This window comes from Thalassophryne amazonica, chromosome 19 (assembly GCF_902500255.1).
Source record: "Thalassophryne amazonica chromosome 19, fThaAma1.1, whole genome shotgun sequence".
In the NCBI taxonomy this organism is placed as follows: Eukaryota; Metazoa; Chordata; class Actinopteri; order Batrachoidiformes; family Batrachoididae; genus Thalassophryne; species Thalassophryne amazonica.
Window position 1 is genome coordinate 39829881 of NC_047121.1, and position 14822 is coordinate 39844702.

Here is a 14822-nt window from a genome sequence, read left to right on the forward strand (position 1 = left end):
GACAGTTGAAAACTAACAATGATAATTAAACTGTGCTATGCACTGCTTTGTGCCAAGTGTAACATAGAGCACTTTGAGTTTTCAGCTATGAGGAAGTCAACCACAGAGATTGAGAAAGCTAAGAGTCAAGCAGTATCTACACCAAGTACTTATATATTCAGGCATTTGAGTGTGTTTAATGTTTTAAGACCAACTCAAAAGTAAAACAAACAAACAAACAAACAAAAAAAACCAAAAAAAAAAACAACAATTGAGGCATTTTTATGCAACTTATCCTTTTCTTATGACATAACTAAATTGTCAATTTATTGTCAGTTGCCATGAGACAAATGAGGGGATGGACTCAAGAACATTTTTGAGCTACAGGATACCCCTTGGAGTTTAATTAAAACTCAAAGAAATACCAAGAGCATAGCACAATATGACAACTCTACCGAGAGACCATGCATGAACACGATTAGTGAGGGAAGTCACCAAGAGACCGCTGACTTTTCTGAAGGAATTGCATGCTTCAGTGGGTGTGAGTGGGGAGACTGTGTATACTAGTGTTACCAGATTGCTTCACCATTCCCAGCTTTATGGGAGAATAGCAGATAAAGCCATTCATGTTCAAAAGAACACACAGTAAATTTACATTTGAGTCTCCCACATGCCTTCTGGCAAAGAGGCAGCTATATGCAAGTATTTTCATGCACGTAACACAGAACAAGCAGCAGCTTATCATGCTGAATACTTGTTGATTTTTACCAAAAAATAAATGAGAGAAATTTTACTGTCACGTTTTAGTCATCGCCTGTTGCAAAATTCTTCTGACTCAGTAAACCTGTTAAACATGTTAGAAAAAGAACTTCTGTCATGAGCTTGCAGCCGAAGCTCAAGTTCAGCCCCAAAGCAGTCATTTGCATTGCTCGGACAGCATCCAGGCAGGGTGTGGAAAAACAAGAGCTCTGACACACCCTACAATGACAACACAGGAGTCATCTGCAATTTAAATTCACCACCTTTCAAAATGCATATTGAGTGTTCAGATGAAACTAATACTCATTCATCCAAGACTATGCCACATTGGGTCCCCCCATCAAGCAACTAATTTCAGCAAGACAATGGAAATTGAGGGGGGGTGGGAGACAGCCACTGGCTCATCAGAAAAAAAATGCCACAGAACTCAGCGTGTTGGTTAATTTATGCTTAATTAAAGCTGAAATCAGAAGATTCCTCCTGCCCCGACCATAGGCAGCATTAGAAAATGTGGATTAATATGAGCCAAAAAGGGGAGTATTTTATGTGCCTGTCACATCATGACAGCTGAAATGTATGAGGAATTGACATGAATTTGGATATCCGTGTGTGTTCATTTTTGTCCTCCAAAAGTCCTTTTCCTCTTTCATTAAATGTATTCCTTCCTGGTCAGCTGATGTCCACCAAAACGTTTTGTGCATGCTCAAAACTTTGGCTGGACATCAGGTGGAGAGCTTCCCCAGTGACTGCACGTTTATCGTTTTGTCTTGTACTTATTCTTTACTTTCACAGTACCCATGAGTTTATGTCCTGTGGCTGTCCGATACTTCAGACTGAGCTTCTGATTGTCCAAAGCTTCAGCATGGGGTGTGAATTCTGTTTAACTGGAGAGAGGACAGTTTACGATGTAGCAACATACAGCTGTTCATTAGCCAAAGATAGACTGAAGAAAAACAGCGTGGCTGTGTTCTTTTTTTATTTGGACAGCAGAATGCAGATTCTCTTGGCAAAAAGGTGCTGCAGAGAAAAGAAGTTGTTTGATCTTCATGCTGTTGCAGCCACACTGAATGCCAGCACAGTGAGAAGACAATGTGGACGATGAAGACGTACGATGTCTTGATCAGAAAGTGAGCCGGATTCAAGCCACATTTGTGTTCAGACCTCAGTGAATCCCGCTGGAATCTGGCTCCTCCCAGTACACATATATGTCTTAAAACTGGGAAAATTGTTGCGCTGAATACAGTTCTTTGTGTTGCCAATGGAAATATCAGAGCCCTAAATCCACCGGAGACCGACGGATTAAGTGATACGTGCCACCAGAAAAATTATTTGAATCCATAACGAATCAGTTCACTCAGTCAGTCACAGTATGACAACACCTTTAAATATAAAAATTTGATACTACAAAAATATAATCACAATGTTCTTCCAATAATGCTTCCAGTTTGCATTTTATGCTTCCAATTCTAAAGAAATCTAGATCCTGGATTATTAGTCAAGTACAAATTGATGTGACACTTGCCTTTCTTATTGAAAATTCTTGGAAAATGTAGTTTCACAATAGCATGTGTCTTATTTATCTGATAATCTCTTTGATCCTTTAAAACCAGCATTTAGGACTGATCACTGAACGGAACCTGCACTTACTAAAGTGATGACTAATCTTCTGATTGCTGGGGATTCGGATATTATTGCTGCTGCACCTCAGTACACCTTTTGACACCACAGATCACTGAATATTGTTGAACAGAACTGAAAATGTTTTGACATTTCTGGTCAGGTTCTTGTTTGGTTGGCATCACACATACACAACCCATGTGTCTTGTAAAATAACTTACGTATCATCGTTGGTGCAATATGGGGTACCTCAAGGTTTTGTTTTGGGTCCTTTGTTATTCTTGCTTTACATAGCACCTTTTGGACAGATACTGTAACACAAAATCTTGCAAAATTTCATGTCATGTCAATATGCAAATTTCAACCAAAATTAAAAATGGTAGCACAAGATTTTTTAGTTTTAACCATTCCTGATTTCATTCTATGTTGCCTTTTTTCATGGAAGGTGTTCAGAATTTTTTATGCTGAATTGTTCTTATGTTTATGTATTTTGTCTGAAAAGTGCTGTTGAAATTTTGTAAAGACCTTGTTATTATGGTGTTTTTAATTTAAGCAACACATTGAGGATTTCTTGAATCCAGATTCCAACAGAGGGCTATGCAAGTCTGAAAAAGACCAGACAGACAGGTAAACAAGAGCCACCACTGAAGTCATTTGAGACTAAAAACCACCTACACACTGACTCATGACAGCTTGCTGGAAGATTGTGATTAGACTCACTCTCCAACATTAGTTGCCAGTTATGCCTGGATTTAACACACCTCGTAATCTGTGCAAATCCATCCTTTGTGTAAACTTTGAGATGCAATCAAGTGAAAAACTGCCATTACTTTCTTTGAAAATTTCTCAATTTTAAAAAATGCTTCTGAGAAGTAAACAACTTGCACATAGATGAGCAGAGAAACAACTCCACAGCAAAAGTTCTTAGTAATGAATAAGAGCCAACAAGCTGACACACAGTCACCACTCTTCCTCTTGCCTAATTTCCCAAGAGTTATAAAATAGACTTTTCTCATAATAAGAACTATGTAAAATTGTAAATGAATATTAAACAGATGATGTTGGTCAGAGGCTACTACAACACAAAATGAGTCCAGAACAGTAAAAAACTTTATAACAAAACCTAACGGAGTCACTAACAATGGAATCAGCCATCAGATATTCTCATACACATTTATCTGCTATGGCAAGGTAATGCATGGACATCTGCTTGGTGTTTATCCCCAACTGCTGGTGTCCTCAATTTTGCTTACATCGTTCCCTCACATCACGAATAGCGCACCTCATCTGCATCTTTCAGTAACCGCTCATATGACACCAAGTCATTTTAGTAGCATCCAAGGTTTCTCTGGAGAGAATGAGTACCAAAGACACCCGGGTATCACCTCAGGGTCACTGGTTAGAGTCCAAGTCTTACAACCATACACTAAGACCAGAAGGAGCTGATATTAAAAATAACTGAACTTATCAAGGCCCAATAATGACTAAAAACAATTTTCCATTACATCACTCCTGTGTGTGTGTGGGGGGGGGGGAATATTTGAGAGTGCATCTGTTCTAGAAATACCCAAAACTCATTACAGATGTGACCACAAAAGATAGAATAACAATTATTTTGCCTGTGTATTTCAAAAATACTGTACATACATGCAGACAAGCACAAAAACATGTGTGGCATGTCTGTATAGTGGAGAAAGCTGTGGGGTGACGAGTTATCTTTCTATTGCATTCCAGCAGAGCAACGCCTCCTTCTTCCTGCAGTCTTCATGGTGATAGTTGGCTTCAAGTGCACTGCTTAAATATGAATGTGAATAGAAACAGCTAAAAATGTCTGGTACTCCGCTCGTTTGTTAATATCCTCTTAAATGTCATTCATTTGGACTCAGTGCAAAAGTAGATTCAAAAATGTTGAGATACTGTGTGGGAGTAGCAGTGCATAGGTTAAAAAGAGTGTGGCAGATCAAGAAAAATGATGAAGCATTATAGAAGTAAGGAAGGCAGTTTTCAGGGTGGCTTTGTTTGTTTTCTCCAAATAAAGAGAATTTTAGTCTCACTGAGCCACAAGAACAATTTGGAGAACACTACTGCACATTACACGACAGGGCCAACCACCTACTATTTTTGCCACCAAACACACATACACACAAACACACACACTGAACAAAAATATAAATGCAACATTTTTGGTTTTTGCTCTGATTTTTTCATGAGCTGAACTCAAAGATCAAAAACATTTTCTCTATACACAAAAGACCTATTTCTCTAAAATATTGTTCACAAATCTGTCTAAATCTGTCTTCGTGAGCACTTCTCCTTTCCCAAGATAATCTATCCCACCTCACAGGTGTGACATATCAAGATGCTGATGTGCAGGTGTGCCTTAGGCTGGCCACAATAATGGCTGGTCTCTAGGGATGTGAATCTTACAACAACTCACGATTCAATTCGATTCCGATTCTTGGGGTGACGATTCGATTCAGAATTGATTTTTGATAGAAAGAGCTCTGAAAAATAGTTATATTACTTAAAATAAATTTTATGTTTAGGAAATGCAGCTTTACAAGGTTAATCAAGTGATTCTAAAGATGTAAATTTACTTATCTGCTTTGCTCGTTCAGAGTTGGCTGGCAGTTTAGTGAAGTGATGGAGTGTGCGCTGGTCAGTAGTCGGCAGCAACCGCTGCTCCACTTCTTTTAGCTCCGAGTGATGGCGTCGCATGTGGGCTTGCGGATTTGAAGTGTTGCCGAAGTACTTCACTTTCATTTTGCAGATTTTGCACACTGCATAAGTCATGTCAAGCTCCTTCTTACGCAGCAAATAATAAAATCCAAGATGCACCCAAACATTTGCCTTCAGCAAAGACGGTGCTGGCTGAATTAGCTCTTCATCCGCCATGCTAAGCTGCAGCTCACGAATGTTTGAAGCACGCCGGACCCTCCCCTCACAGGGACACTGTAGTATGGAGGCCGTTGCCTGTCAAACAGTACACGCAGCGAGTAAGCAAGAAAATGTTTTTAAAAATTGCTTTTTAAAAATCGATTCTTGGACATTTTGGATCGATTCAGAATCTTAATAAATAAGAATCGCGATTTGGACGTGAATCGATTTTTTCTGGCACCCCTACTGGCCTCAGATGATATTGGAGGTGAACATGCTGGATATGGAGGTCCTGGGCTGGTGTGGTTACACGTGGTCTGCGGTTGTGAGGGGTTTCTGTTTAAAATTGCAATCCAGTCATCATGTATCACAACGACAGATATCTGAAGCTTTAGTACATCATTTCCACATAAACTCAGCATATTTCGTAATAAAAGATGGTGGACCGATCAGAGTGCCACAGCAGCATGGTAGACGCCTGACTTGTTATGCCAATGTCATTTCAGTGCATCAGTAGCGAAGTGGGGTGATTATCGCCTCATTTCTGCTTAAAACTGACTTTAGAATGATTTAAGAGGTTTTACCTTGTCATCTGATGGTTAATCACATTATTCCCTTTGATCACTTTGGGTGTAGAGAGTCGGTCTCAGACGTGCTGCTGTGGTCCGAAATGTTGCATGCACAGTGAAGGCACCAATTTTTAGGGGGGACCGTTCAGTCGGAGACGCCGGTATAGACCCCTAGTCACTATAGGAGACACAAAACATGACTAAACTGCTTCTTTAAGCCACTGAATAGATGATCATATGTGAGGTGAATGTGCAACACAATGATATGTTTGAAAACCCGGTGCATTGTTTATTTATTCAGAACACAAACATTGATTTAGCAATGAGAAGATAAGCCCTAATTAATGCTTTTGTACAAAGTACAAGTACAAACTACAAGGAAAACTGCTTCTTTAAGAGACAGAATAGATGAGCATACGTGAGGAGAACGTGCAACACAATGACAAGTTTGAATTTTTGTTTAGTACACCATTAATTTTTTTTTGTTCTTAAAAGAGTTGTCCTTGTAGTTTAAAATAAAGATCTACGTCTATGACTTTTGTAAAGCAAGAAAAAGAACATAGCCTCTGCTAATATACGGCACATCCAGAAAGTATGCAGAGGTATCATTTTTTCCACATTTTATGTTACAGCCTTATTCCAAAGTGGATGAAATTCATTTTTCATTTTTTTTCCTCAAAGTTTTACACCCAATACCCCATTTTTTTAAGCTTTTTCAAATGTATTAAAAATAAAATAATAATAAAAAAAAAAGAAATCACATGTAAATAGTAAGTATTCTCTGCCTTTTCTATGAAGCTCAAAATTGAGCTCAGGTACACCCCTTTTCCACTGATCATCCTTGAGATGTTTCTACAGCTTAACTGAAGTCCACCTGTGGTAAATTCCGCTGACTGGACATGATTTGGAAAGACACACACCTGTCTACATATGAGGTCCCACAAATAACAGTGCAAGTCAAAGTACAAACCAAGCATGAAGTCAAAGGAATTCTCTGTAGACTTCTGAGACAGGATTGTCTTGAGGCACAAATCTGGGGAAGGGTACAGAAACATTTTTGCTACTTTGAAGGTAACATTGGGGACAGTGGCCTCCATCATCTGTAAATGGAAGAGGTTCGGATTCACCAAGACTCTTCCAAGAACTGGCTGCCCATCTAAAGTGAACAATCGAGGGACAAGGGTCTTGGTCAGGGAGGTGACCAAGAACCTGATGGTCACTCTGTCAGAGCTCCAGCATTCCTCTGTGGAGAGAGGAGAACCTTCCAGAAGGACAACCATCTCTGCAGCAATCCACAAGTCCACTAGGAGTGGCTTCAGGACAACTCAGTGAATGTCCTTGAGAGGCCCAGCCAGAGCCCAGACCTGAATCCGATTGAACATCTCTGGAGAGATCTGAAAATGGCGGTGCACTGACGCTCCCCAACCAACCTGATAGAGCTTGAGAGATGCTGCAAAGAGGAATGGGCAAAACCTCCCAAAGATAGGTGCGCCAAGCTTGTGGCATCACATTCAAGATCTTTCGCTGTAAGTACTGCCAAAGAAGCATCAACAAAGTATACGAGGCATGTTAGAAAACTATCCGACCTTTTTATTTTTTAAAAAACTATATGGATTTGAACAAAAAGCATGTCCGTGTTGGAAACCATTCGGAAGATTAAGACGGCTTTCGGTGGCTTTTCAGTCGAGTGAGTATCCGAGAAATTGTGTAACAGCTGGGCATGTCACAACTTGTCCTGTGAGACTTCCAACACGGACGTGCTTTTTGTTGTGCGCCATTACATGGCTCCGTCCCGACGCGCGAATTCCTCCGCATGTCTTTCATTACAAAATCTCCTGTAACAGTGGAATGTGCCGCAAAAGTGTTGATGAACACCTCTTCTGCAATTTCTCTGGTAGTCAGACAACGTCTCGGATCAACACAGCCTTCACTTTCGAAATGATCTAGTCGTTTCCGCCTGTCGATGGCTGCTCAGAGCGCGGCGCGCCCTCCGCCGCTGTGGGCCATCTTTAATCCGGTTGTAATGGTCCTTAATCTGTGTGACGCCCAGAGTATCCTCACGAAAGCCGTCTGAATCTTCCGAATGGTTTCCACCTGGCTGTCTCTCACAGTTTCTGGAAAAATTTGATTCAGCGCTGCTCCAATCGCTCAGCCATTTCCCTGACAATGAAAATCCGATGAGGGGGTGGACCAGTGCTCACTCAAAGCCTGCCCACAGGCGAATGACGCAACCGACAGGCGTGAAAAAACTCACGCATGCGCACAAAGGTTCAAGCTTGGCTAATGCAAGCGCACATGATTCAAATCCATACAGTTTTTAAAAAAAATAAAAATCTCAGATAGTTTTCTAACAGACCTCGTAGAGCAAAGGGTGTGAATATTTATTCGCTTGTCATTTCTTAGTTTTTATGTTTTACAAATTTGCATAAAATAAAAAAAAACTTTTTTCATGTTGTCATTGTGAATAGAATTTTGAGGGGGAAAAAAAATGAATTTACTCCATTTTGGAATAAGGTTGTTACATAGCAAAATATAGAAAAGGTGAAGCATTGTGAATACTTTCTGGATGCACTGTATTAGCCAAACCATTTGGGACACCTCAGTTTCAAAACTGGACGACAGACTGTTTTTTATTTGAGTCTCTACACAGAGCAGAGTCTGCTGTTGAGGAATTTTCCGCTTTATCATTTCATAATTAACAACAGCATACACTCTGTGGATTATTTTTATATGTGGAAGATTTCTTGAAGTAAATGATAGTGGTCAACCTAAAAAAGTGAGTTCAGTGTAAATCAACTCACTGTGGAACAGACATTCATTTACTCAGTTGTTAGTGTCATTCGACAGACCTAAGAGGTTTTGCTGTTTGATGAAGACATTTATTCATTCATTTATTCAATTTGCCTGAAATGAGCATGACTGCTAATTGTATTTTATCTCTGGAGCCCGACATGAGGGAAAGCTCAAAGTAGTAACGTCATCATGATCACTCGTATCACAAATTGTTTAAGTGTGCCCCGCAGTTTAAATGTGTGCTGAAAGTAATTGAGCCCTGATACAAAGTTTCCACATCTCATTTCTTTAAAACAAACAAGGCCGTTTAATGTTGTGTTTCTTGGTCCCACTGTAATGAAAATCTGTGGTCGTGAATCGTAATTATTCTGTATATAAATCGCACCAGACTTATCATACACAGGACTAAGATGCGGTCATTCTATTCAACCTAACAGCGGTGTTTTTCTGTCACTATCAGTACAGTAGAGTAGCTATTAAGTGCCAAAAGTCATTTCAAACACAATGTTGTGTATACTGGATCCAAAATGATAGATTTGCTGCCAAATGTCTGTGATCTGTACAGGACCACACTGTGTCCACACATAATAAGATATTTACAGCCATGTTTTTCTTTCTGAAAATCGGTTAATCAGTAATTGGACACCATTGTGCCTTGTCCAAATCAAATTTTATTGCCCTGTTTCCTCTATCACGAGACAACATGACAAGATTTCCCATTTTTCAGATTACACAAGAAAGAACAATGACAAGAACAACTTTATCATGACCATCCCATAAAATTATTTAGTTACACAAAAGGTGGTTGAGGTTGGGTCTTTGTCATGAATCAAAGCCACATTCTGACTTAAAATTTGGAAAGCCTAGTTACCTTTTCCAGGTGTAGCCAGAGTTTCACTGTTCCTTAATTGAAATCCTTGGTATTAAGAAGATTCAGGAAAGTAGACCAACTCAATAAAATGAGGCAGTGTTGTTGTTTTTATAACTAATTCCAACACTGGTGAATGTAGTCAGAGCTTTTCAAATTAATTTTATGATTCAAAGCCCTGGATCTTCATCTCGGTAAACAGAAAGATGGTTTTGAACCCCCACCTCTGTTTTCTGTTGTTGTTGAATAAAACCTTGAAACATTAACATTTTGTTTTCTTGTTCCAAGCTCAACACAATACTAAATCACTCAAGAGTAATATTATCCACCACAGAGAAGGAGTTACATAGAAGCTCTAGTATAACAGTTCTGCTACTCAAACAGTACATCGGTCCCTGGTGCAAAAGTATGACATATTCCAGAGTTCTTGAAAAGGTTTTTTACAGTCTCAAATGGGCTCAAGTTACTACATTATCTGAGGTACAAGTGTGATATACTTTGGCTGCTTTGGAATTGATGTGTGCTCAATGCAGTTCTAAATCCAAAATACGTGGAACAGAGATAAAATTGGAAACCTCCTGCTTCCCTGCCAGAGAAAAGAATTTAGTTTCATCTGCTGTTTTAGCTGTGAGATAAACAGTAAATATCACTTACTGTTCTTAGTTAATCAAATACAAAAAAGGTTCCATTAAAAATACACTATTCATATTATCATTTAAGAGCCATAGTCTGTAACTGTAGAATGGTTTATAGAAGGGGTGATATAACATGTTTCAGTAGGCCAATGAAGTTTTTTTTAGGGGAAGATATATTGTCCAAACGGACAAAAACTGCATCCAAAGATCCCTTCAGGTGGAAAATTACGGCCCTTTTTAGGGTAGGGGTTAAAGGGGCCAAAACAGTGACATAGTCAAAATGTGGATTTTGACCTTTGAATATCTTTGTGCACCCTGAGTAAGCCTGATTGATCTTATGGTATATGAATGTATGGATGGAGTTCTCCCATTTAGCGTTACATTTTTCAAGGCTAACTTAGGGCACCGCCTATAGGTGGTGCTTCAAGTCACAACTTTTGGCATTTTGGGCTACATTTGGGACCCTCCCAGGGCCTGCGCCCTGAATAAGCCTTTCTCATTTATGCATATTTGGATACACTGGGACAAGTTCTTTCCAAATTTGCATAAATGGTGGTGGCTTAGTTAGGGCGCTTTTGCATAGGTGGCACTCTTTATGTTAAGAACACGATATTTGGCGATTTTCATTTGGCCATATCTCGGGGAGCCCCCTATGGATTTCAGTGAAACTTGTTTTATTATATTCCTCTATCTCTGCTTTCATGATAAAGATATTAAGAATGTGTTTTGCCTCATTAATGGTTAATGAGGCAAAAAGCCTTCCTGATATCTTTAATTTCCTGCTTTTAAACTCAGATAAAACTGAAGTTATTGTACTTGGCCCCACAAATCTTAGAAACATGGTGTCTAACCAGATCCTTACTCTGGATGGCATTACCCTGACCTCTAGTAATACTGTGAGAAATCTTGGAGTCATTTTTGATCAGGATATGTCATTCAAAGCGCATATTAAACAAATATGTAGGACTGCTTTTTTGCATTTACGCAATATCTCTAAAATCAGAAAGGTCTTGTCTCAGAGTGATGCTGAAAAACTAATTCATGCATTTATTTCCTCTAGGCTGGACTATTGTAATTCATTATTATCAGGTTGTCCTAAAAGTTCCCTAAAAAGCCTTCAGTTAATTCAAAATGCTGCAGCTAGAGTACTGACGGGGACTAGAAGGAGAGAGCATATCTCACCCATATTGGCCTCTCTTCATTGGCTTCCTGTTAATTCTAGAATAGAATTTAAAATTCTTCTTCTTACTTATAAGGTTTTGAATAATCAGGTCCCATCTTATCTTAGGGACCTCGTAGTACCATATCACCCCAATAGAGCGCTTCGCTCTCAGACTGCATGCTTACTTGTAGTTCCTAGGGTTTGTAAGAGTAGAATGGGAGGCAGAGCCTTCAGCTTTCAGGCTCCTCTCCTGTGGAACCAGCTCCCAATTCAGATCAAGGAGACAGACACCCTCTCTACTTTTAAGATTAGGCTTAAAACTTTCCTTTTTGCTAAAGCTTATAGTTAGGGCTGGATCAGGTGACCCTGAACCATCCCTTAGTTATGCTGCTATAGACGTAGACTGCTGGGGGGTTCCCATGATGCACTGTTTCTTTCTCTTTTTGCTCTGTATGCACCACTCTGCATTTAATCATTAGTGATCGATCTCTGCTCCCCTCCACAGCATGTCTTTTTCCTGGTTCTCTCCCTCAGCCCCAACCAGTCCCAGCAGAAGACTGCCCCTCCCTGAGCCTGGTTCTGCTGGAGGTTTCTTCCTGTTAAAAGGGAGTTTTTCCTTCCCACTGTAGCCAAGTGCTTGCTCACAGGGGGTTGTTTTGACCGTTGGGGTTTTACATAATTATTGTATGGCCTTGCCTTACAATATAAAGCGCCTTGGGGCAACTGTTTGTTGTGATTTGGCGCTATATAAAAAAAAAATTGATTGATTGATTGATTGATTGATATCTTTATCCCAAATGTAGCTCAAAATGCCAAAAGTTGTGACTTGAAGTGCCACCTATAGGCGGCACCCTCAGTTAGCCTTGAAAAATATAACGCTAAATGGGAGAACTCCATACATTCATATACCATAAGATCAATGAGTCTTATTGGGGGCGCACAAAGATTTTCAAAGGTCAAAAATCCACATTTTGACTATGTCACTGTTTTGGCCCCTTTAACCTCCACCCTAAAAAGGGCCATAATTTTCCTCCCGAAGGGATTTTTGGATAAAAAATGTAATTTCTGTCCGTTTGGACAATGCATCTTCCCCTAAAAAAAACTTCAGTGGCCTACTGAAAGATGATATATCACCACCCATTTTAAAGTTACAGATTTTGGCTCTTAAGAATCACAATGTGATGAAATCCACTGCTTAGTGTAGCTGGGCAGGTACTAGCCATACTGAAGACCCCCCCCCCCCCCCCCACTGTTATGTTCTTTTTTTATTAACGCAAACACCAAATTTCTAATGCGTAGTCAAACCAGGTCTAAATCATGTATACCTTAGATCACACCTGGGAGTCAGAACCCTTTTTAAAGTTGGGGGAGCAATATTGAGTTGGGGGGTCTGGGGGACCAAATTGCACCATTTAGAAAAATGGTGCAATTTGGTCCCCCAGACCCCCCAACTCAATAATGGTGCAATTTGGTCCCCCAGACCCCCCAACTCAATACAGCTAGCTTTCAAGCTCACCTCTCTTTTCAAAGAATTTGGTTAGCAGCTGCTTTCCCTCATTTAGTTTTCTTTCCCTGTCCTTTTTTCTCTTCTTTTTTGAAATCCGGACTTTGATTTTTTTAGGAAAGACATTTTATTTCAGCCTAAACATTAGGGCTGCAACTAACGATTATTTTACGATTATTTTTTCGATTAATCGTTTTGTTTTTTGTTTGTTTTTTTACTTCCATGTGAGTTTTGCCATTATTTCTTTGAGTTATTATTAAAAGGCTTTGTCACATAACATCAACATTTGACGTTGTGACAAAGTTATGTTATATTCTCTCCAAAAACATACCTGGAGTAGTGTTTTGTTTTATTTTGCACATACATACATCACCGACACACCACAAAGAGATTTCCATCAGGTTTAGATGCCTACAGCAACTACCTCAACCACTGACAACATATTACAGCAAGAGTCCACGAAAGTATTTTAAAGGCCTGACGAAAGTGTAATATATTTAATAAGATATTTTCATGAAAAAAGACACAAATGTGCAGTTTACTGTATTTTATTTTTTTCTTGTGTAAAAACACAGCTTAGATGTGGTTTGACCGAAACAAATTGTCATTAAACTTAATAAAACAGGGATGAAGTGGAGGTTTAAGAGTCACTAGGTGTTCACAGGAAACAGTTATTTCTATATTTATTTATGTTCATTGTTAGTTGGTTTAAATTTTCTGTTTTGTTTTATCAGATTCTTTTTGTCCGTTTCTCTAAAACTGTATTGTGGCATTATTAGTTATTATTACTATTACTGTTGTTGTTTCTATTAATATTATTATTGATATATAAATACAAATAAATGAATAAAATTACAATTTGTAATACATTTGACTCTTTTACAACAACAAACACTGAGCCATGAATTATTATACAGAAAACAAAGGTTCTGACAGCTGCAACAGCTTAATGCTAAATTCAACATTGAAAACGCCATAGACATGCTAACGCATTAGCATCGGTCCCGTTTTTAAGTTATAAAATACATCTATCAACTGTTTCAGAAGACCATAACAGGTCAGATTAACATAAAAAGGTAAATGTTACTCACATATATATGCTGTTTGGGGTTTTAGTGGGGGAAAATTAAGTGAAAACACTGAATCAACAAAGCACCAGATCGAAGCAATGATTTGCAGATCGAAGCACTGCTTCGATCTGCGAATCACTGCTTCAATTGGTTCAAGGTTCATAGCAAAGCCGCGCTGCAGAAACGGTTGATTTATATGGAAGAAACAAAACATTTGCAGTAAAACAAAGTTATTTAACAACTAACTGATGACTAAATTAGTTGACAACTATTTTAATAATCGATTAAATCGATTAGTTGTTTCAGCACTACTAAAATCTCCTCTTTCTGTCAGATCCCGTTTGGGATGTGTGTGTGTGTGTGTGTGTGTGTGTGTGTGTGTGTGTGTGTGTGTGTGCGTTGGGGGGGGGGGGGGGTGTTGCCTGTGCGCCTGGACTAAACCATTGTACAACTGTGCAGGGGTGGGAAGGGCCCTCAGAGATCTTTCAATATTATTGTTAGAGCAGAATTATGTTTTGCAACATTTATACATTTATTCTAATTATATTATTTTACAACATGAATTGTATGGACATTAATAACATGCAAAACAAAAATGTATTTAATGCCAGTTTTTTGTGGGGCCCCCCCAATGCTCTGGGCCCTGGGTACATAGTACCCTTTACCCCCACAGTCCAACGCCGCTGTAGCTGGGTACAGCTCTCTAATTACATGACAATCAGCAGAATACAATGCAGACATGCATTCTGAGAAAAGCATTTTCCTGTGAAGCATGGGAAACTGCTGGCTCAAGGCATGTTAAACGCACCAACTGAAGAAAACAAACATTCCATCAGAAAGTCGTGACGTGCCAAATACTGCACACTGCCAAGAGTTGCAACAGTCTCAGGAGCAACACAAACGTTCTCCTTTTATTAGCCTTGGCCCTGAGAAACGTTGTCTTATTTCACTACTGATTCTCAGATCAAAGTAACGATCAAGTTTTGGCT

The 14822-nt window shown here is 39.2% G+C and overlaps 1 protein-coding gene across 1 annotated transcript in view; it reads right to left on the reverse strand.

Annotated features, from left to right (window-relative positions):
• The window catches only part of pld1a (phospholipase D1a), a 107973-nt gene that overhangs the window by 60027 nt on the left and 33124 nt on the right, over positions 1-14822 (reverse strand). The gene's annotated exons all lie outside the window — the stretch shown is intronic.